This window comes from Nerophis ophidion, linkage group LG22, assembly GCF_033978795.1.
Source record: "Nerophis ophidion isolate RoL-2023_Sa linkage group LG22, RoL_Noph_v1.0, whole genome shotgun sequence".
NCBI lineage: Eukaryota > Metazoa > Chordata > Actinopteri > Syngnathiformes > Syngnathidae > Nerophis > Nerophis ophidion.
In genome coordinates this window covers 14,670,582-14,694,177 of record NC_084632.1, presented here as the reverse complement: position 1 = coordinate 14,694,177, position 23,596 = coordinate 14,670,582, and the positions used below count along the sequence as shown (strand labels likewise).

General features: G+C 41.5%; 2 long non-coding RNA genes across 2 annotated transcripts in view; one reads left to right on the top strand and one right to left on the bottom strand.

The window, feature by feature from the left end:
• The window catches only part of LOC133540588 (uncharacterized), a 150,978-nt gene that overhangs the window by 65,493 nt on the left and 61,889 nt on the right, over positions 1–23,596 (bottom strand). The window lies entirely within an intron of this gene.
• Positions 3,664–23,596, top strand: part of LOC133540587 (uncharacterized) — an 80,559-nt gene continuing 60,626 nt past the window's right edge. Inside the window, exon 1 of the long non-coding RNA XR_009803671.1 lies at positions 3,664–4,121. This is a non-coding gene — a long non-coding RNA (uncharacterized LOC133540587). The remainder of the gene's footprint in view (positions 4,122–23,596) is intronic.

The following is a 23,596-nucleotide window of genomic DNA, read 5'->3' as shown; positions in this document are numbered from 1 at the left end:
ATATATATATATATATATATATGTATATATATATATATATATATATATATATCTATATCTATATATATATATATATATATATATATATATATATATTTATATGTATATGTACTATAAATATAAATATATATTTACATACACACGTGTAAATATATACGGGTTTTTAAAGTATTTTTTTTTTACAAAAAAGTACAAATTCAATAAAAAGTTGCTCCAATATGAATTTAAAGAACCATATTATTTGTCATTATTCACTTAAATCTATATAATAATTTGGCAAACTTTCTTTTACTTCAGAGTGTAAACCAGCAAAATGCTGATTCACGCAATACTGCCATTAGTGGATAATACAAATCATAATAATAAATCAGTATTATTATGATTATACTATTATTAATGCCCTGCGATGAAGTGGCGACCTGTCCAGGGTGTACCCCGCCTTCCGCCCGATTGTAGCTGAGATAGGCGCCAGCGCCCCCCGCGACTCCAAAAGGGAATAAGCTGTAACAAATGGATGGATGGATAGTGCATCTCCTGGGGTTGAAGTGTCCCCTTGTCTATACAAAACCCTGGTACTCGTTTCCAACTTGAATCAAGAGTCTTTGAACGCACCACAGTTATGAGCAACAAGATGCAAAAGTAAAACTTCTACCTAACTTCCTCCTATGCTACCAAAAATAGATTTGTTATATTTTTACCTTCCTTCTCTCGCCTCGTCCTTGTTCAAAAATGCCGGTTAGGTGCGTGAATGCTCGAAAGGTGAGCTTTGGTGACGTTATGAGATACGAGTGAAGCGATAGATCCAGGTGGAACGAACCATTTTGCATTCTGACTGCAGGTGAAGCAACCTTATTATTCAACTTTCACAGATATATTTATTTAATATTAACATTTATGACGTCATTTTTAAAAGTCACATTTTTTATAGGGGTCTTATTATGATTTCTTTCTACATTTAAAACACGTCCTTGCGGTCTACATAACATGGAATGGAGGTCTTTAAGTCAAAATGTTACATAGATTATGTTTGACAGACCATCTTCCGCTTTCTGACTGTATCTACAGAATGCGCCGTTTTGTTTGCCGGTCTTATTTACATGCCTCCACTTTGACTGTGTCTTAACCCCCAATTTTGTTGTACTTTTTAGCACTTCCACAATAAGTCTACTGATAAATATAACTTACAACAATACAGCAATTTGAGTTCAAAATGGCGACAGCATAGTTCTTTTACATGTCATATATTTTTTTTAAATATGTATTTATTATGCTTCACGGTGGCAGAGGGGTTAGTGCGTCTGCCTCACAATACGAAGTTCCTGCAGTCCTGGGTTCAAATCCAGGCTCGGGATCTTTCTGTGTGGAGTTTACATGTTCTCCCCGTGAATGCGTGGGTTCCCTCCGGGTACTCCGGCTTCCTCCCACTTCCAAAGACATGCACCTGGGGATAGGTTGATTGGCAACACTAAATTGGCCCTAGTGTGTGAATGTGAGTGTGGATGTTGTCTGTCTATCTGTGTTGGCCCTGCGATGAGGTGGCGACTTGTCCAGGGTGTACCCTGCCTTCCGCCCGATTGTAGCTGAGATAGGCGCCAGCGCCCCCCGCGACCCCGAAAGGGAATAAGCGGTAGAAAATGGATGGATGGATGGATGTATTTATTATTATCTGATCATATACAGTATATATCTTATTATAAATATTAATATTTTATTATTATTATTTTATTTTTCAGTTTTTTTGGGCCCAGAGGTTTGGCATCATTTGGATATAAAACCAAAACATATTAATTTGACATATAGGGGGGACGAAAAATGTATGATATATAAAAATATGATTTTAATGGATGAAAATGTCTGATGCTGGATGTCAAAAACTAAATAACTAACAAGAAAAAAATGGTTACAGCGAAGGTTACATGTGCATGTACGAGCCAGTCTGCCCCATAACAAGAGACTAGAGAAAAAGAAGGAACTTACTAAAGAAAGCGCAGACTTGCGCAAAGCACTTTGGGTCAACAGAAAGCGAACACAAGAGGAAGGTTAAAGGGGAGCATTATCACCAAACCTATGCAAGCGTCAATATATACCTTGATGTTGCAGAAAAAAGACCATGTATTTTTTTAACCGATTTCCAAACTCTAAATGGGTGAATTTTGGCAAATTAAACGCCTTTCTGTTTATCGGTCTTTTAGCGATGATGTCAGAACGTGACGTCACCGAGGTAACACACCCGCTATTTTCATTTTCACATTACAAACACCGGGTCTCAGCTCTGTTATTTTCCGTTTTTTCGACTATTTTTTGGAACCTTGGAGACATACTGCCTCGTCGGTGTGTTGTCGGAGGGTGTAACAACACTAACAGGGAGGGATTCAAGTTGCACCACTGGCAAGAAATCTGCCGCCAGACCCCCATTGAATGTACCAGAGTGTCTCCACATTTTACCGGCGATGCAAAAACAGACATGGCACAGAGATGTATGGATAACCTGCAGATGCATTTGCAATGATTAAGTCAACGAAATCACAAAGGTGAGTTTTGTTGATGTTGTTGACTTATGTGCTAATCAGACATATTTGGTCGCAGCATGACTGCCAGCTAATCGATGCTAACATGCTATGCTAATCGATGCTAACATGCTATTTACGCTAGCTGTATGTACATTTGAAACTAGATACCCACATTTAATGCGAAACAAACACTTACCAATTGACGGATTTAAGTCGCTCCAGTGTCACAAGATGCGAAAGTCCGGATCGTTTGGTCTGCACATTTTACCGGCGATGCTAATAAGGCAGCCATGCTATGGGACACTTCATTAGGTACACCCATGCTATGGCCGAATAGCGTCAATGGCTATTCGCTCAATAGTTTCAGTTTCTTCTTCAATTTCGTTTTCGCTATCTGCCTCCATACTCCGACAATCTGTTTCAAAACGTGCGTAATCTGTTGAATCGCTTAAGCCGCTGAAATCCGAGTCTGAATCCGAGCTAATGTCGCTATATCTTGCTGCGGTAGCCACCATTTGTTCGTATTGGCAGCACTGTGTGACGTCACAGGGAAATGGACAGTCGCATCGCATATAGCGAAAATCAACAACTTTAAAGCTTTTTTTAAGGATATTCCGGGAAGTGTAAAATTTTGAAAAAAACTTCGAAAAACAAAACAAGCCCCTGGGGATGGATTTGTATTCTTTTTAACCCTTTTGAAATTGTGATAATGTTCCCCTTTAAAGAAGAAGTTACAGGTCTGTGAGAGCCAGAGATCTGATCTTCCTTGTTTGAAGTGACCAAACACGTATTTTCCACCATCATTTACAAATAAATTCTTTAAAATTCCTACAATGTGAATTCCTGGATTTTTTTTTTTTCACATTCTCTCTCTCACAGTTGAAGTGTACCTATGATGAAAATTACAGACCTCTGTCATCATTTTAAGTGAGAGAACGGTAGCTGACTAAATACTTTTTGGCCCCACTGTATATGCAAGTTGCATTTGTATTATGCACTGCGGGTAATTTATTCCAAAAATGATGTCGACAGTGTTTAAGAGAAAAAAAAAAAATCTTACTTAGTATTGAGTGCTAAAGGGGGCCCCCCCTCCCCTCCCGTGTTGCCGCTCCTGAGAAGGATGAAGAGGAGAGACGCACTCCCTTTGTGGTGCACGGCCAAGCGAGGACGCGCCTCTGCTGGCGTCCTGGGCCAATGGCGCACGGCGCAGCGTGGTCGCAGTGCGCGCGCCTGACCAATGGCGCGCGGGCCCCCCTCCCCGGCTCACATGACGCCTTTTTCTATACGTTCTCCCTCCTCTCGGCTCTCAAACGCGGCGAGCCCGGGCATCGATGCAGACCTGACACCGCGGCCACCAAGCAACCGGACGTCCAAGCTTTCTCCCCCCGGTGTGACAACGCTATGTGCTTTTCTTTACTTTAACCAAAAAAAAAGAAAAAAAAAAAAAAGAAAGAAAAGCCCCACGAAGATGCGCACGATGACTCTCACACGCCCGAGGAAGGACGCACTTTTTCCGCCAGCAGACGACCGGAGAGACGCCAAAAAAAAAAAAAAAAACGAAAAAAAAAAAAAAACGAAAAAAAAAACGCCCATAAGTTGCAGAAATGAACCGTAAGTAAAACAATCTTATTATTCATTCATTAATATTTATCAACACTATATATACTTTTTTTTTTTTCATTTTAAATGACATGTGGCACTTTTTCCTAAGGAAAACAAATAAACAGTGCAAACTATTATAAATAACGTTGTCTATTATTATAAGACAGCTTTTCTTTGTGCACCCACATAAATGTTCTCTTTGTGATGCATGCAAGTGTGTGTGTGGGGTGGGGTGGGGGGGGGGGGGGTTAAGGGGGCGAGGGGGTGTCTGTCTGCACAGAGCTATAGCATGAAATATAGATAAAAAGCACACGGGTAAACCCGATGACCCTGTCTGGCTGGCTGGCTGTGCACCCGCCTCACATGGCTCAATGAGGACAATTAGGAAGGGGGGGGGGGTGTATTGCATGGGAGAAGTGTGGGGAAGAAAGAAAAAAAAAATGGAGTTCTTGAAAGACTCTCTGAACATGGGCCGCACTTTACTTCCAAACCTCCCCAGGGCAGGATAAGGATGGACGCCCCACAACGTTGTGTCCAAAAAAATTCCAAAGAAATCCAGGTGCAAACGTGCCAGACGCATTTCCGTTCCCCTAGCACAGACCCACCCTAGAGAGGTCATGTCACCCCCAGAACCTTTTTATTGATTGGGGAATTGCCAGGGGTCATGGCGTTTTTGTTTTGTTTTCTGAGAGTAAGGGGGGGACTTAGAAGTGATGTGCTTGTGATTTTTTGAGCAAAGAAAAACAAAAACCAAACAAAAAAATTGTGGTTGTGCATAATCTAAGCGAACGGGACCGGAGCCGTTTGATGTTCCGGGGAAAAAAAAACAAAAAAACAGGCGTCAGATGGCTTTAATTAGGACCTGTAAAATGTGTCTCGTAGGCGGAGCCGCCAAGGAGAGGAACTGATAAAAAAAAAAAAAAAAAGGAGTGGGGAAAGGAAGAAAAAAATGCAACATGGAATGTCACTTAGGCAGGGAATCGTCTTATCAAATTTTCATAAGCCAACTCACCCCCCCCGCCCCTCGCCCCCTCACTTATATGTAGGCAACACTCTTTGTCTGCTAGACACCCCCCCCCCCCCCCCCAACACCAAACTACCGCCTACAGTCTCCCCAACCAAGACACCTGAAGGCGAGACATTAATGATCAAAAGAACTTCCCGTCTGGCTTCCTTTTTTATTTATTTATTTTTTTTAATGTCGTCCCTCCGGCCCGCGCGTCCCCGTCCGTACTTTGTCGTTACGGAGTCGGGTGTGCAGTTTCCACGCGATTGGCGGGCTCCATCTGGCGGTACGCCAAAATATTAACCCGATAAGTATTTTAATGATGCGACTCGTTACAATCCGACGACTTTGGGGCCATAATAAACAATCGAGACACTGTCATTTCCATAACTCGTGGAAATGTTCTTGTATATTCAAACATAGTATTACTGTCAGTTTCCAAAACTACTACATATACTTGTTAAATAAAACCTTGTTTTTAATGAATGCTTAGGTCTACTACGCTACTGAGCTTTAGTATTGGTCATCATGGTGGTACTTGGAGTGTTTTTTCAAAGGTGGTACTTGTGTCAAAATTTTGGTCAAAAATGACAAAAATGTATTAGACAAAAAGGGATAACTAAGGGCAGAAACGCACACCATGTAATCTGGACTAAATAGGTTCCTCAGAGGTCGGCAGGTGAAAGGGCCAGGGCACACCGAGCAAAGCAAGAGTCCAACACAAGAAATACTTTTGGACTAGGAAATAAACACACAAGAGGTTAAGGAATTCAGAACAAAAAACCCAAAACGTACCGGGACTGGTGAAGCAGGTGCACGCACGAAAGGCGAGGCCAAGCTGTCAGTGACGAGCCTAAATACTGCCGGGTTAATTGAGAGCAGGTGTGTCACAAGGTCCGCCCCTTGCCGAGGATGAAATACTGATAACACAGGTTCAGAAAAGGAGAAGGAAGGATAAAACTAAAACACAACAACTTGGTAGAAAAAAAAAATGTTAGAGAACCGCCGGTGTTGGATTTGGGAGCGGGTGACTCACACAGCTGCAGTAAGGAAACATCAAAGACTTCTCCTTGGCGTGCGTTTCGTCAAAGAAGATTGAGTGCGGCACCTGTAGTCAATGTCTGACGCCGTCCTATCCTCATGAGAACCGGCGTCCTTTGCAGTGTCCTCTTTATGTGTAACCGCCGCGGCGCCCTGATTCTAAGAGTGTTTGGAGACGGGCGCCGTCTCGTTACTTTTGAGTTGGAAGCCGAAATTGGAGTTACGGGCATCACCCCCACGGCATTAGTTGCCGTGGCGAATGCCACAGGGAACCCACCCAAAACATCCGGTCTCACCCGCGAGCATTAGCTTATAGTTGTGAGAGAATTAAAGAAAAAAATCATCAGGATTATGATCGAGTTTGTGGCCAATTTTCACTATCAGGCACAAAAAAATGATTATACATGCATGTCTTTTCAAACTCACTTCACTTTGCAAAATAGTTGTATTAGTAAATTGAGTCGTTAAATACTTTATATAATATATAAATAATTACCTACTCAATGCCCTAGTGGTTAGGGCAGGCCTGGGCAATTATTTTGACTCAGAGGGCCACACTTAGAGGAAAAAATGTGTCTATGGGCTGGTATATCTATTTTTTAGGAAAACTAATACAAAACCACACAATAAGAGGGATGTGTACCATGGCTATGAGTTGTTGTTTTTTCCCTTGGCCTCAGTCTGCACCTCCTCTCCAGGGCCCAGGCTAAGACCGATTTTTTTTATTTTGTTTTAATCTTCTATTCCCCCTCCTTGTTTACCTGTATCTCATCTTTTTTGTAAGGGGCGCTGGAAGCCGGCAGACCCGTCAGCGATCCTGTTCTGTCTCCCTGTAATGTTTGTCTAAACTTGAATGGGATTGTGCTGAAAATTTAAATTTTCCTGAAGGAACTCTCCTGACGGAATAAATAAAGTACTATCTAATCTAATCCAATAATGTCTGTTTGAATAATAAAAAGGTTATGACAGACCACCTTAATGAAACGTAATGGAATGTTCAATTTTTTCTATGAACGATAAAACACTGACAATTGACAAAATATGAACGTCACACCCCATTTTGATCGATATATTTTACAGTCAAGTAAAATGCAACAAACGGTGAAATATGAACGCAAAGGGTACAAAATAAACCCACCTATTATCTGATATGTCTGATATTTGCTGAGTTCCCCCCCAGGGATCAATAAAGTACTTCCTATTCTATTCTATTCTATCCATCACTAAGCTTTAGAACTTTGTTGTGAAAATCTCCTTCCGCGTCTGTGGAAACGCTTCCCGCCCACACTGCTTGATGCCTCGTCTGAGCTGCTGTGACGTAGATTACCATAGTAACTAATTAGATGACCATGGTAAATAATTAGGTTACCATAGTAACTGGTATATCATCCATTAGCACAAATTCCAACCATTTAAATACTTTGTATAGTTGAAGACATCATAATGGCAGCTACACTTTCCATCTTTAAAGATCTCAAACAATTATTTGGGAATGTCCGGTGGGCCAGATTGAAAAGCTCAACAAGCCGCATGTGGCCCCCGGGCCTTAATTTGCCCAGGTCTGGGTTAGAGTGTCCCTCCTGAGATCCGTAGGTTGTGAGTTCAAACCCCGGCCTGGTCATACCAAAGACTATAAAAAATAGGGCCCATGACCTCCCTGCTTGGCACTCAGCATTAAGGGTTGGAATTGGGGGTTAAATCACCCCCAAAAAATTTCCCGGGCACGGCCACCGCTGCTGCTCACTGCTCCCCTCACCTCCCAGGGGGTGATAGGTCAAATGCAGATAATAGTTTCGCCACACCTAGTGTGTGTGTGACAATCATCGGTATTTTAACTTTAACTTTAAATCAACACTGTTGGTTGGTAAATGTTAAATAGGTTATACTTGTACTTTTCTACCTTCAAGGTACTCAAAGCCCTTTGACACTATTCACCCACTCACACACTGATGGTGGGAGCTGCCACGGAAGGCCCTAACCACCACCCATCAGGAGCAAGGGTGAGGTGTCTTCCTCAAGGACACAACGGAAGTGACGGAGTTGGTAGAAAGGTGGGGATTGAACCAGGAACCCTCAGGTTGCTGGCATGGCCACTCCCCCAACCGCGCCTCGCCGTCCCCCATGACCACATTTCAATGGTCAAACCAATGTCGGAATCATACATTGAATAAACGTTGCCTTTCAACGGTCAAATCGACGTCAGAACCCAACGTTGATTAAACGTCGTCAAAGAGCGTGTTGTTTCAACGTTAGGTTTGAGTTTCTCAACTTCAGGACCTAATTCAACAACTTCTCAACTCGTGCCTGCTTGGATTCTGAAGCAGAACAAATCTATGATAATAATGATGATATATCTAAACGGTGGACTTTTATCCATGAAAATATGGGGAAGCTGTGGGTGCAAAGCGATAACGTTGAGGTCCTCCTTCCAAGATAAATGCTGAACATTATTATGACGTCACTGCATAGAACTATTATATATTCAATGGTTCTTAAACAGCCCCAAAACAAAACAAAACTCTCCAAGTACCACCGTAATGGCCAGCATTGAAATGCAGTAGCGTAGTGGGCCTAAATGTTCATTAAAGACAAGGCAGACGAATATTGAGTATTTTCGTTCGTCCCCCCCACACACACACACTTTTTGAACAGTAACACTGTGTTTGAATATAGTAAAATAAAACACTGTACTTGAACCTCGTCAACTAAAAGACAGCATAAGTCCAGTCCATGCGTTCTGCGACTCTCCTTGGCAAGCCATTTTGCTAAACTAGCTAAAAAAAAGTTGTGTGAAAAATAGATTTACCCCTAGTTTTAGCCAAAGTCTGGAAGCTAAACGTTTTCTGTGCAAATTTCTAAACAAATACCAAAGACTATAAAAAAAAAAATGGGGTCCATTACATCCCGGCTTGGCACTCAGCATCAAGGGTTGGAATTGTGGGGTTAAATCACCCAAAAATTATAACCGGGCGCGGCCACCACTGCTGCTCACCGCTCCCCTGACCTCCCAGGGGGTGATCAAGGGTGATGGGTCAAATGCAGAGAAAAAATTTGTGTGTGACAATCATTGATACTTCAACTTTAACATCATTAGCACTAGACCTGTCCGAGGATATCGGGCTGCTGATATTATCGGACGATAAATGCATTAAAATGTGATATCGGAAATTATCGGTATCGGTTTCAAAAAGTAAAATGTATGACATTTTAAAACGCCGTGTACAGAGTAGTACACGGACATAGGGAGAAGTACAGAGCGTCGATAAACCTTAAAGGCACTGCCTTTACGTTTCCAGCCCAATCAGATAATATCCACGCCTTTTCACACACACAAAGGTGAATGCAAGGCATACTTGGTCAACAGCCATGCAGGTCACACTGAGGGTGGCCGTATAAACAACTTTAACACTGTGAACCCACACCAAACAAGAATGAAAAACACATTTCGGCAGAACATCTGCACCGTAACACAACATAAACACAACAGAACAAATACCTAGAACCCCTTGCATCACTAACTCTTCTGGGACGCTACAATATACAACCCCACCTATTCCTCCCCCCACCTCAACCCCCTCATGCTTTCTCAGGGAGAGCATGTCCCAAATTCCAAGCTGCTGTTTTGAGGCATGTTAAAAAAAATAATAATGCACTTTGTGAATTCAATAATTAATATAGCAGTGCCATGTTGGCATTTTTTTTCCCATAACTTGAGTTGATTTAGTTTGGGAAAACCTTGTTACATTGTTTAATGCATCATTATATTGCATAATGTGTTAATTCCACAACTGTACATATCGGTATCGGTTGATATCGGAATCGGTAAAAAGCCTAATCATCATCACAAAATGCTCTTTTCATTTCTTTGGATTTCTCTGCTTGTCCTTTCTTTAAAATAGACGTTTTAATATTAGAGTTATGATTTTTGTAACAGCCTAATGAGCAGCACACTTGCAGGATAAATCCTTATTTCTGACTGAAGAATTCCTCTTTATTGTCAGTTAACAGGTTGAAAAATACCTGAGGGGAATTTGAAAGCCGATGACTAATACTATAACACGCTCTATAATCCGACAAGTGACTATTTTTCCAGTCAAAAATAGGTAAAATTGTCTTTTGTTGCCGCCTAGGTTGTCCTGTTACAGATGGAACATGTTTCATGTTCAAGTTGGGCTGTTTCACACGGATTTCAGTTCCTTGGACTTGAGGTACATGACGACATCACTAACGAATGTCCACTGTAGAGGACGCTGGGTGTCAGAAGGGGTTCTGACGGCGTAGGCTGTCTCTATCTCCGACCTCCGACCCCTGAAATGAAACATTCGCTTCGGAGTTATAAAAATGTGACAAAACAAAGGTTGTTTTTTATTTTTTGTGTTTTTTTTCTATTTCAACCTTTTTTTAATGAGGCCCTCTGATGCTGACAGTCGCACGGGGGGTGTCTTTTTTTTTTCTTTTTTTTTTTTTTTTAGCCGCGGGGCTGAAAGTCGCTTCTTGAAGTCAAGTCGTGCGGAAAAAGAAACGCTAATTATAGGCGCCTCGGTTTTCGACTTCTTCAAGAGCTTCTCCCAAAGTCTTGGTCGGGTATTACATCATCCGCATGCAGTTGCATTGCGTCGGTAACGAGACGGGATTATTTCACGGGAAACGACAGCTGGGTTGTTGGATCTATACAAAATATATTTATAGTTTGAATTTTTATTTGTATTTTTTTGGGGTCGCAGCTGTCAAACAACAAAACGGCGATGATGTTGTTGATCCCAGCATTGACAGTTCTGGTAAACATGTTTGTCGGAGGATTATTTTCAGCCTGGTCTTCAAAAAAAAAACAGCGTAATCTCGTCACATGTGACAGGAGGGTGGAGGGGGGGGTGGTGCACAGGGGTCCAGTCGCGACCTCGACGCTTGTTTGTGTGCATTGGCTGACTTGTGTATATCGCGGGCGTCAAGGAGATTGAGGATGTGTCTTCCTTCGCCGCTAGCCTTTGAAGGGGGAAGTCATAAAAAAAAAGTTCAATGGGTGCAACAAGCTGTTCATCCCTCCTACACTTTGAGGCTCTCTACCTGGGGGGTGAATAGGAGGCCCCCTCCAAAACGAAGGAGGGGAAAAAAAAAAAAAGAGTACATTTTATTGAAGGATGTGGCGGCGGGTGAGGGGAGGCGGTTACAACATCTAGACACTCGGTGTGAAATAGCCAACCACTCCTGATGCGTCGGACTGATTGATTGATGGATTGAAGCTTTTATTCGTAGATTGCACAGTGAAGGTGGCCGTATAAACAACTTAAACACTGCTACTAATATGCGCCACACTGTGAACCCACACCAAACAAGAATGACAAACACATTTCGGGAGAACATCCGCACCGTAACACAACATAAACACAACAGAACAAATATCAAGAACCTTTGCAGCACTAACTCTTCCGGGAACGCTACAATATACACTAGGGGTCCCCAAACTGAGGCCCACCAGCGTCCAAAATCCGGCCCGCGGGAAGTCCCAAGTTGAAATATTTGAATTTGAATTAAAAAATGTTTAAATCTGTCCTTTCTAATCCATTTTATACTGCTTGCTACTCTCGGTGTCTCCTAGCCGCCCAGGCAAATCATATTGTTTAAAAATGCATTTTTTCCTGTGACATCATTGCGCTCAGAATAATATATATATATATATATAAACAAGGTTACTGCGGTTTATCCGTTATACATTGCTAAATACTGGGGTAGAACGGAATATACGTTAGGTCAGGAAAAAACACAGAGGCCATTTCATCCCTACAAGGCTGTTTTGCAGATTCCCCTGCTCTTCAGGGGATTTTATTATATATTTTATTATAAAATCCCCTGTTTCGCAAGTTTCCCTGCTCTTCAGGGGATTTTATTATAGATGCATCCATTTTCTACCGCTTATCCCTTTCGGGGTCGCGGGGGTTGCTGGAGCCTATGATATTATAAAATCCCCTGAAGAGTAGGGAAACCTGCGAAACAGGCTTGTAGGGATGAAATAGCCTCTGTGTTATTTCCTGACCTGATATATATTTTACAACCCGGACCCCGGCTAAATATTTTTAACCCAATGCGGCCCCTGAGTCAAGAAGTTTGGGGACCCCTGATACAACCAGAGAAAGCGACAATTTCCCCAGTAATTAGAGCGAGGATGAAAGATTTGTGGATGAGGAAAGTTAAAGTGAAGCACTAAAAAAAAAAAAAAGAACAGCCGACGGCTCCAGACGGCGGCAGTGGGAGCGTTTCAGATGTAATTAGACACATTTACTAGGATAATTCTGGAAAATCCCTGATCTGTTTATTGTGTTAATAGTATTTTAGTGAGATTATAAAGTCATACCTGAAAGACGGATGGCTGCGGTGAATGCCAGTGTCTCTGAGAGAAGCCAAGGAGCCAAGATCACAGCTGCCTTTTTGAGCTGCAGGATGAGGTCGCGTAATCCACTCAAGTCGCCGGTAAGAGCCGACTTAATATCACAATTTTCCCATCCAAAAACTTGCTGATTGACGTAAAGAAACATTTTCGCTTGACCGCTCTGTGGTAAAGCTTCACAACAAACAAAGAAATATCGGCTGTGTTTCAGTGCTAAAGGCAGCTGCAATCCACCGCTTTCCAGCAACAGCATTGTTCTTTATAGTCTCCATTATTAATTGAACAAATTGCAAAAGATTCAGCAACACAGATGTCCAAATTACTGTGTAATTGCGCGATGGAAAGAGACAACTTTTAGCCGTGTGTGGTGCTGGGCTGAAATGTCTGCCCCAACCAATAACGTCACAAACATGCGTCATCATTCCGCGACGTTTTCAACAGGAAACTCCGCGGGAAATTTAAAATTGTAATTTAGTAAACTAAACCGGCAGTATTGGCATGTGTTGCAATGTTAATATTTCATCATTGATATATAAACCTTTAGACTGCGTGGTCGGTAGTAGTGGGTTTCAGTAGGCCTTTAAAGGGGAACATTATCACCAGACCTATGTAAGCGCCAATATATACCTTGATGTTGCAGAAAAAAGACCATATGTTTTTTTAACCGATTTCCGAACTCTAAAAGGGTGAATTTGGCGATTTAAACGCCTTTCAATTGTTCGCTGTCGGAGCAATGACCTTTCACCCGTGACGTCACAACATGAAGCAATCCGCCATTTTCTCAAACACATTACACACACCAAGTCAAATCGTCAATTATTTTCCGTTCTTTCGACTGTTTTCCGTACCTTTGAGACATCATGCCTCGTCGGTGTGTTGTCGGAGGATGTAACAACACGATCAGGGACGGATTCAAGTTGACTTACATGGAGTGTGCTAATCAGACATATCAATGGTCACGGCATGCTAATCGATGCTAACATGCTATTTAGGCTAGTTGTATGTACATATTGCATCATTATGCCTCATTTGTAGCTATATTTGCATCCAGCCTTTCCCGCCACCCACATTTAATGCCAAACAAACACATACCAATCGACGGATTCAAGTACACCAGTGGTCAAAAGATGCGAAAGTCCCTTGTTTGTTCTGCACGTTTTACCGACGACAGCTATGCTTCGACAGAGACGGCAAGAATTTAGGGATATCCTGCGACACTCAAAGCAGATGCATTTCCAACGATAATGTCAACAAAATCACAAAGGTGAGTTTTGTTGATGTTATTGACTTATGTGCTAATCAGACATATTTGGTCACGGCATGGCTGCCAGCTAATCGATGCTAACATGCTATTTAGGCTAGGTGTTTGTACATTTATTTGCATCCAGCCTTTCCCTCCACCTACATTTAATGCCAAACAAACAAATACCAATCGATGGATTTAAGTTGCTCCAGTGGTCAAAAGATGCAATCGTTGGTTAGAAGGCGATCGTCGAATTCGTCCTAGTTGCCTTTTTCTGTCGTGATATGGCTCAATAGCTTCAGTTTCTTCTTCAATTTCGTTTTCGCCATCTGCCTCCACACTCCAACCATCCGTTTCAATACATGCGTAATCTGTTGAATCGCTTAAGCCGCTGAAATCCGAGTCTGAATCCGAGCTAATGTCGCTATATCTTTCTGTTCTATCCGCTATGTTTGTTTGTATTGGCGTCACGCAGTGACGTCACAGGAAAATGGACGGGTGGAAATACAGATAGCGAAAATCAGGCACTTTAAAGCCTTTTTTTCGGGATATTCCGTGATGGGTAAAATATTGAAAAAAACTTCGAAAAATAAAATAAGCCTCTGGGAACTAATTTTTATTGGTTTCAACCCTTCTGAAATTGTGATAATGTTCCCCTTTAAAGATATTGTGGAAACATTGCAATGGGGAATATAAAAAAAAAACAATAGAATCAATCAATCAAAACTTTCTCGACCCCTAACCCCGCCCGCTAGAGATGCGCGGATAGGCAATTATATCATCCGCAACCGCATGACCAAAGTCATCATCCACCCGAACCATCATTTTATCAGAACCGCAACCGCCCGCCACCCGCCCGTTGATATACATCACAGGTCGACCACCTTTACCACTCAAAGAGCTATTTAAACCCTTTTCACAGAATAAAGAAGACAATGGGAGCCGCTAACGTTATCGCGGATATCCAATGGTGTTCATCCTGATGACAAGAACAAGGGCGGGCTGTTAAGTCATTGCCTTTGACATCTTCAACATCATGTGCAAACCGATTGTTAGTCCAGCAACATGTTGTATGATGCTTCCTCAATCACACGTACAAGATTGAAAGGGATACTGGGTGATACAGAGTACACTGATGGTTGTGATATATTTTAACACTCTTACTAATATGCGCCACGCTGTGAAGCCACACCAAACAAGAATGATAAACACATTTCAGGAGAACATCCTCACAGTAACACAACATAAACGCAACACAACAAATACCCAGAATCCTTTGCATCCATGACACTTCCTGAATATATTTTACACCCCCCACGCCCCCAACCCTGCCCACCTTACCGGCGCAGGGGGGGTGGCGGGGTGTATAAAATAGTCAGGAATTGTCATGGATGCAAAGAATTCTGGGTATTTTTTGTGTTGCGTTTATGTTGTGTTAATGGAAGGATGTGCTCCCGAAATGTGTTAATCAATACACGGTATGACATGTGAACGAATGAAACAGTTTAAGTAGGTCAGATGTAAACAAATCCGTGGTGTAAAATAGTGCGACCCCCGCGCTAATGACCGGACAATCACAAAGACGCAGATTAGGATTTTTCACTGGGCCGGATTTATGCGTGGGAGGGGTGAAGTCATGGTCAGCACCGAGTCATTCAATTAACGCCGTGCCCTTTCCTTGGGAAAAGCCCCCAGCCGTGAAGAGGTTAATTGTTTTTGAATCTCCATCCGTGGGGACAAAATGGACGAACGGGGTAGGGGGGGGTTGAATAATTGGGCTGTGGATTACCGCAGCCATGAAGAGGAGGCGGAGGCGGAAACGCAAGCGATGGGGGTGTGAAAGGCCCGCGTTGTGCGAGCCGGCCGCGGGGGTCGTCTGGTCCTGGCTTGGGAGAGGGAGCCCTCGGTTTCTGTTTAGCCCACGAGGTGACCCTTGACCCTTATCGCATGCTCCTCCTCGCTCCAGGTGCGAGCCCTCGTCCCCCCTCCGCGCCATCTCCCACACAGACGAGTTAATTTTTTTCCCCCCCCACACACAAAAACTCCATTCTCTTTTTTTTTTTTTTTTTCAACCGCCGTTACATTTCAGGGGTTTAAAACGAGGCGGGGTTGAGGGTCGAGAGAGTTTTGATTGATAGGACTTCTATTGCTTTTTTTTATATTCCCAAATGCAATTTTTCAACAATGTCTTTGAACTAATGCTGTCAAACCATTGCCTGTTTTATTCTGTTAAATTTCGTTTATCGCTATTAATTGGTTCCGGACATGGCGATGAATTCCCGCGAAGTAGGAATCCATCCATCCACCCATTTTCTACCGCGTATTCCCTTTGTTGTCGCGGGTGGCGCTGGTGCCTATCTCAGCTACAATTGGGCGGAAGGCGGAGTACACCCTGGACAAGTCGCCACCTCATCGCAGCGAAGTAGGAAAAATTATCCAAAAATGAAATATGTTTAAGACCTTCTAAATAAGCCTTTCAACATCACGAGAGCCTGTTAGACATGAAATAACACCTATTTAGTCACCTTTACACTCCTGGTGATAATCCCTGAGGCTGAGCCAATCAGTGGCCATGATACTGAACGGCGCGTTCTGATTGGTTAGCTTTCCTCTAGTGGCCAATACTATTGCAGTAGTGTTATTTTTACTTATTTAGCCAATTTTAATGCTTTAAAATGTTTGATTTAGGAACAAAAAATATAATCCAAGCAAATTACTTTTATTTTTTAATAGTTACACTCGAACTGGTGCCTATCTCAGCTACAATTGGGCGGAAGGCGGAGTACACCCTGGACAAGTCGCCACCTCATCGCAGCGAAGTAGGAAAAATTATCCAAAAATCAAACATGTTTAAGACCTTCTAAATAAGCCTTTCAACATTACGAGGGCCTGTTAGACATGAAATAACACCTTTACACTCCTGGTGATAATCCCTGAGGCTGAGCCAATCAGTGGCCATGATACTGAACGGCCCGTTCTGATTGGTTAGGTTTCCTCTAGTGGCCAATACTATTGCAGTAGTGTTATTTTTAGTTTATTTAGCCAATTGTAAGGCTTTAAAATGTTTGATTTATGTACGAAAAACTGTTATTTTTTAATAGTTACACTCGAACTATTTATCGAAGTTTTTTTTAAACATAACTAATTGTTTTATCGTTGTCGCATTAATAGTTTGATTAATCATTATTCGTTGCAATTTGTATTAGTTACACTCAAACGAGCTATCAAAGCAACATAACATTCTAATAAGCTCTTTTACAATATAATTAATGGATTGAATCAATTTATCGTTGAGGGGTCTTCAAACGGTTCCGGCCCGCCAGCATCCAAATTCCGGCCCTTGGGAAGTCCCAAGTAAAAAAATTAAATAAAAGGCTTTGTGACATGCTCTCCCTGAGAGAGCATGAGGAGGTGGAAGTGGGCGGGGTGGAGATGGGGTAGAAGGTAGCAGGGGGTGTATATTGTAGCATCCCTGAAGAGTTAGTGCTGCAAGGGGTTCTGGGTATTTGTTCTGTTGTGTTTATGTTGTGTTACGGTGCGGATGTTCTCCCGAAATGTGTTTGTCATTCTTCTTTGGTGTGGATTCACTGTGTGGTGCATATTTGTAACAGTGTGACCTGTATGGCTGTTGAACAAGTATGCCTTGCATTCACTTGTGTGTGTGACTGGGCCGGCACGCAAAGGCAGGGCTTTTAAGGTTTATTGGCGTTCTCTACTTCTACCTACGTCTGTGCACCACTCCGTATAGCGGCGTTTTAAAAAGTCATACATTTAAATTTTTGAAACCGATACTGATAATTTCGGATATTACATCTTGAAGCAATTATCGGATGATAATATCTCTAATCAATCATTATAATCAGCAAATAATGTGCCGTTTCTTACTGTCTGCGCTGTGTAGAGCTGGGCAGGGTAACCACGTAATACTCTTCGATGTCAGTAGGGGACAGCAGGTAGTTAATTGCTATGTAAAAGTCGGAATGTTGTCGGGTGAGACGAGGACGCTTTTTCGTGAACCCAATATGCAAAAGGTAAATAAAAGGTATGTCAAGCTTGAACCAAAAATGAACAAAAACAGAGGTGTCCAAACATTGGCCACATCGAGATAAATCGAAGTATGCGAGGGCCACTTTTATATGTATATGAAAAATACTCAAACCAAAACAATGTAGGTGAACACATGCGAACATTTGAAAAAAACTTCTACATCTTAGCTTTGTGTTACGGATAACAAAGCAATAACATCATTCATGATTATTTTAATGACAATTTTATTTGTATTTATGGTAACTGTGCTCGAAAGTAAGCTTGCATTTACTAATATTACTATTATATGGTCAACTGACACGCTTTATTACACTCAAAAACATATAATTCCTCACAAGAAATGTGTACACTTTTTCATCATGACAGGTCACACGGAAATCATCAAAGACTTTATATAAGTAAGACGCTCAGGTTGGTTTTCATGTCCCATTTTTGGGGGATTTGGTCGCGTTTAATTTTTCATGTTTTTTTTTTCCTAATTTGCGACCTGTTTAGTTTGTCTATAGAATGTGTCGCGGGCCACACTTTGGATAGGGATTGCTATGGGGCGGTATAGCTCGGTTGGTAGAGTAGCCGTGCCAGCAACTTGAGGGTTCCAGGTTCGATCCCCGCTTCCGCCATCCTAATCACTGCCTTTGTGTCCTTGGGCAAGATACTGTACCCACACTGGTTTAAATGTAACTTAGATATTGGGTTTCACTATGTAAAAGCGCTTTGAGTCACTAGAGAAAAGCGCTATATAAATACAACTCACTTCAGTTTGCTATGCAAAACAAAAGTAAAACTGAACTGGCTACAAAATAGGATGCTGGACGACAGCAAAAACTTACGGCGTGCACAAATGACATCCGTACATGACATGGCTATCCGACAATGTCCACACAAAGAAGGATAGTAACAAGTTAAACACACAAAACAGGTGCGGGGAATAGCGCTCAAAGGACGACATGAAACTGCTCGGTTGGTAGATTGGCCTTGCCAGCAACTTGAGGGTTCCAGTTTCGATCCCAGCTTCCGTCATCCTAGTCACTGCTGTTGTGTCCTTGGGAAAGACACTTTACCCACCTGCTCCCAGTGCCACCCACACTGGTTTAAATGTAACTTAGATATTGGGTTTCACTATGTAAAAGCGCTCTGAGTCACTAGAGAAAATCGCTATATAAATACAACTCACCTCACTTCGCTATGCAAAAAAAAAAGTACAACTGAACTGGCTACAAAGTAAACAAACGGAATGCTGGACGACAGCAAAAACTTACGGCGTGCACAAATGACATCCGTACATGACATGGACAGTCGACAATGTCCACACAAAGAAGGATAGCAACAAGTTAAACACACAAAACAGGTGCGGGGAACAGCGTTCAAAGGATTATAATGAAACTGCTCGGTTGGTAGAGTGGCCGTGCCAGCAACTTGAGGGTTCCCGGTTCGATCCCCGCTTCCGTCATCTTAGTCACTGCCGTTGTGTCCTTGGGAAAGACACTTTAACCACCTGTCCCCAGTGCCACCCACACTGGTTTAAATGTAACTTAGATATTGGGTTTCACTATGTAAAAGCGCTTTTGAGTCACTAAAGAAAAGAGCTATATAAGTACAACTCACTTCACTTTGCTAAGCAAAACAAAAGTAAAACTGAACTGGCTACAAAGTAAACAAACGGAATGCTGGACGACAGCAAAAACATACGGCGTGCACAAAGCACATCCGTACATGACATGGGCAATCGACAATGTCCACAATTTAAGTAGCCTTGCTTGCTAACACAAAGCAGGTGCGAGGAATAGCACCCAAATGATGACATGAAACTGCTACAGCAGGGGTAGGGAACCTATGGCTCGCGAGCCAGATGTGGCTCTTTTGATGACTGCATCTGGCTCTCGGATAAATCTGAGCTGACATTGCTTGACACGATAAGTAATGAATAATTCCACTTGTTATCACAATGTTAAAAATAACGTTCAAAATATAAAACATTCTCATGCATTTTTAATCCATCCGTTTCCTACCGCACCTGTTCAAGAAGTTGCATTAAGGGTAAGAAGTAATTTATGTATTATTGGTTAGTGTAGAGCTTGCCCTCCTGGGGGTTCTTTAGACCACCAAGCACCGACATGAGAGCCTGTTTTGGGGTTACAAGATTGTTTTATTTTTCAATAAGTCTCTCAGTTGCTTTCCAGCAATTGTCTTTTTCTCTTTTGTTCTCGCTCGCGCTCTGGCTCCAGCCCTAACCCCGTCTCTCCTTCTGGCTGCTGCTTATAACAGAGCGACAGGTGATTAGATAACAAGGCCCAGGTGGGCCAGCTACGCACCTGTCGCTGATTTCGAGGCCGGTCCTGGCACATCCTGCTTCGCTGCAGGCCCGCAGGCCACGCCTCCTCCACAGCTAGCTTCAGAATAACAACGTTAATTACAAAGAATAAGAGACCTATTGTACTCTAGAAATGTTGGTCTTACTTAAAAATGCACGCGTTTAGTTGTGTTCAGTGTTGAAAAAAATATTATATGGCTCTTACGGAAATACATTTTAAAACAGGGGTCACCGACATGGTGCCCGCGGGCACCAGGTAGCCCGTAAAGACCAGATGAGTCGCCCGCTGGCCTGTTCTAAAAATAGCTCAAATAGCAGCACTTACCAGTGAGCTGCCTCTATTTTTTTTATATTATTCATTTACTAGCAAGCTGGTCTCGCTTTCCTCTACATTTTTATTTCTAAGTTAGACAAAACTCAAATAAAATTTGAAAATCCAAGAAAATATTTTAGAGACTTGGTCTTCACTTGTTTAAATAAATTCATTTATTTTTTTACTTTGCTTCTTATAACTTTCTGAACGACAATTTTAGAGAAACAAATACAACCTCCAAATGATTTTACGATTTTAAAACACATACCTTTTTAACTTTTAAATTCTTTCCTCTTCTTTCCTGACAATTTAAATCAAAGTTCAAGTAATTATTTTTTTTTATTGTAAAGAATAATAAATATATTTTAAATAAATTCTTCATTTTAGCTTCTGTTTTTTCGACGAAGAATATTTGTGAAATATTTCTTCAAACTTATGATTAAAATTAAAAAAATATATTCTGGCAAATCTAGAAAACCTGTAGAATCAAATTTAAATCCTATTTCAAAGTCTTTTGAATTTATTTTTAATTTTTTGTTCTGGAAAATCTAGAAGACATGATTTGTCTTTGTTAGAAATATAGCTTGGTCCAATTTGTTATATATTCTAACAAAGTGCAGATTGGATTTTAACCTATTAAAACATGTCATCAAAATTCTAAAATTAATCTTAATCAGGAAAAATTACTAATGAATTTACATAAAAATATTTTTTTATTTTTTTCAAAAAGATTCAAATTAGCTAGTTTTTCTCTTCATTTTTTTCGGTTGAATTTTAAATTTTGAAGAGTCGAAATTGAAGATAAACTATGTTTCAAAATTTAATTTTCATTTTTTTCGTGTTTTTTTTCTCTTTTAAACTGTTCAAATAAGTGTTTTTTCATCATTTAATCTCTACAAAAAACCTTCCATTAAAGGAAAAAAAAATGTACAACGGAATGACGGACAGAAATACTCTTTTTTTTTTATACATATAGATTTATTTATTAAAGGTAAATTGAGCAAATTGGCTATTTCTGGCAATTCATTTAAGTGTGTATTAAACTGGTAGCCCTTCGCATTAATCAGTACCCATGAAGTAGCTCTTGGTTTCAAAAAGGTTGGTGACCCCTGTTTTAAAATATTTGGATTTTTGGCTCTCTCAGCCAAAAAGAAAAAGCCAAAAAACACCAACAAAACAAGAAGTAGCTCTTGGTTTCAAAAAGGTTGGTGACCCCTCTTTTAAAATATTTGGATTTTTGGCTCTCTCAGCCAAAAAGAAAAAGCCAAAAAACACCAACAAAACAAGAAGGGCCACCAAAATAACTGCGCAAAGCAAGAACTAAAACACTACACACTCAAAATAAGGCCCGACGACCTGGTGGAGTTTAATTTTTCAACATTTTCTGCCGTATTTTTGTATGAAAAAAAGGCGCCTTGCCTCAAAAAAAGCTTGAAAAACACTATTATACACCGTGTATAAATAAGCGGTACCCGCGGAAAGCGTCAAAGTCTACTTGAAGGAGAAAGGGAGTGCGGCCGTAACGCAAATTATTTTCTTTCCCCTCTAAAATGTTTGCTCTCCCGGAAAATTGATGTCACGTCTTTTTTTTCTTCCAAAAGGGGGGTTAAAGAAAATGATGACTTGACACGCCGCAATAATCGCAGGAGTGCTAATCAGAAGCATGTCATGTATAATTACTGCAGTGTTTGCCAACAGCGCCTGCAAATCACCTCGGGCCATTAGCGAAAGTTTCCCCGCGCTATTAATAAGCGTTAATACATCTCAAGAAGACGCGGATGGAGCAAGCCCTCGGCACGGCCCGCTGGTTAAAGCGCCGTGAGGTTAATGAACTAATCTGCATACACGCGCCCTCCGCCATCTGGGCGGAGCGACGGGGCAGCTGTTCGGCGCTCTACGCTGTTGCACCGCGCGTGGAGGAACATGGCGGCTCCCCGGAGCTTGATGAACACATTTAACATTAGGCATGTGGTTAAAGTAAAAAAAGAAAAAGAAAAGCGGAAAGTGCCATATTTCAAGCTCTGTCAAACGCTATAACCCATGGGTGTCAAACTCTGGCCCGCGGGCCAAATTAACATTAGAGCTGGCCTGCCAGGACTTTACAGAGGCAGTGCCGCTGTAACACCGCATTCACCGCTTATACTCATACTTGCCAACCCTCCTGATTTTCCCGTGAGACTCCCGAAGTTCAGTGCCCCTCCCGAAAATCTCCCGGGGCAACCATTCTCCCGAATTTCTCCCCAGACAACAATATTGGGGTCGTGCCTTAAAGGCACTGCCTTTAGCGTTCTCCACAACCTGTCGTTACGTCCGCTTTTCCTCTATACATACAGCGTGCCGGCCAAGTCACATAATATATGCGGCTTGTACACACACACACACACACACACACACACACACACACACAGTGAATGCAAGGCATATTTAATCAACAGCCATACAGGTCACACTGAGGGTGGCCGTATAAACAACTATAACACTGTTACAAATATGCGCCGCACTGTGAACCCACACCAAACAAGAATGACAAACACAATTCGGGAGAACAACCGCACCGAAACACGACATGAACAAAACAGAACAATACCCAGAACCCCTTGCAGCACTAACTATTCCGGGACGCTACAATATCCACCCCCCCGCTACCACAAAACCCCCGCCACCCACCTCATTATTTTATTTTCAAATGTATTAGCTAATGGAAAAAGTTTATGTTGATATTTACATTAGAAGGCTGCAAATAGAAAAGAGGCATTACATTGTTTATTTAAATTTTATTTCTGTGATGTTTTTTCGTTTGTTTTTTGAAAGTTGATTTTGCACTATTAGGTTGTATAAGCGTTGTTTAAGCAAATCAGTGTAGCAAACTGAGCAATAATTAACGTTTTATTCATTCACTTTCTCTTGCTACTTCAAGGCTTGAATGTTTGATTCATTCCTTATTGTTATTTTACTTTCAAATTTATTATTGGCCTGTGGAAAAAGTTTATTTTGATATTTACCTCAGAAGGCTGCAAATAGAAAAGAGGCATTTCATTTTTATTTAAATTTTATTTGATATGCCATTGATATTTTTTAAATATTGTCATTATTAATTGAAACTCAATTTTGCATGTCACTATAAAGTTATATAAGCTTTGC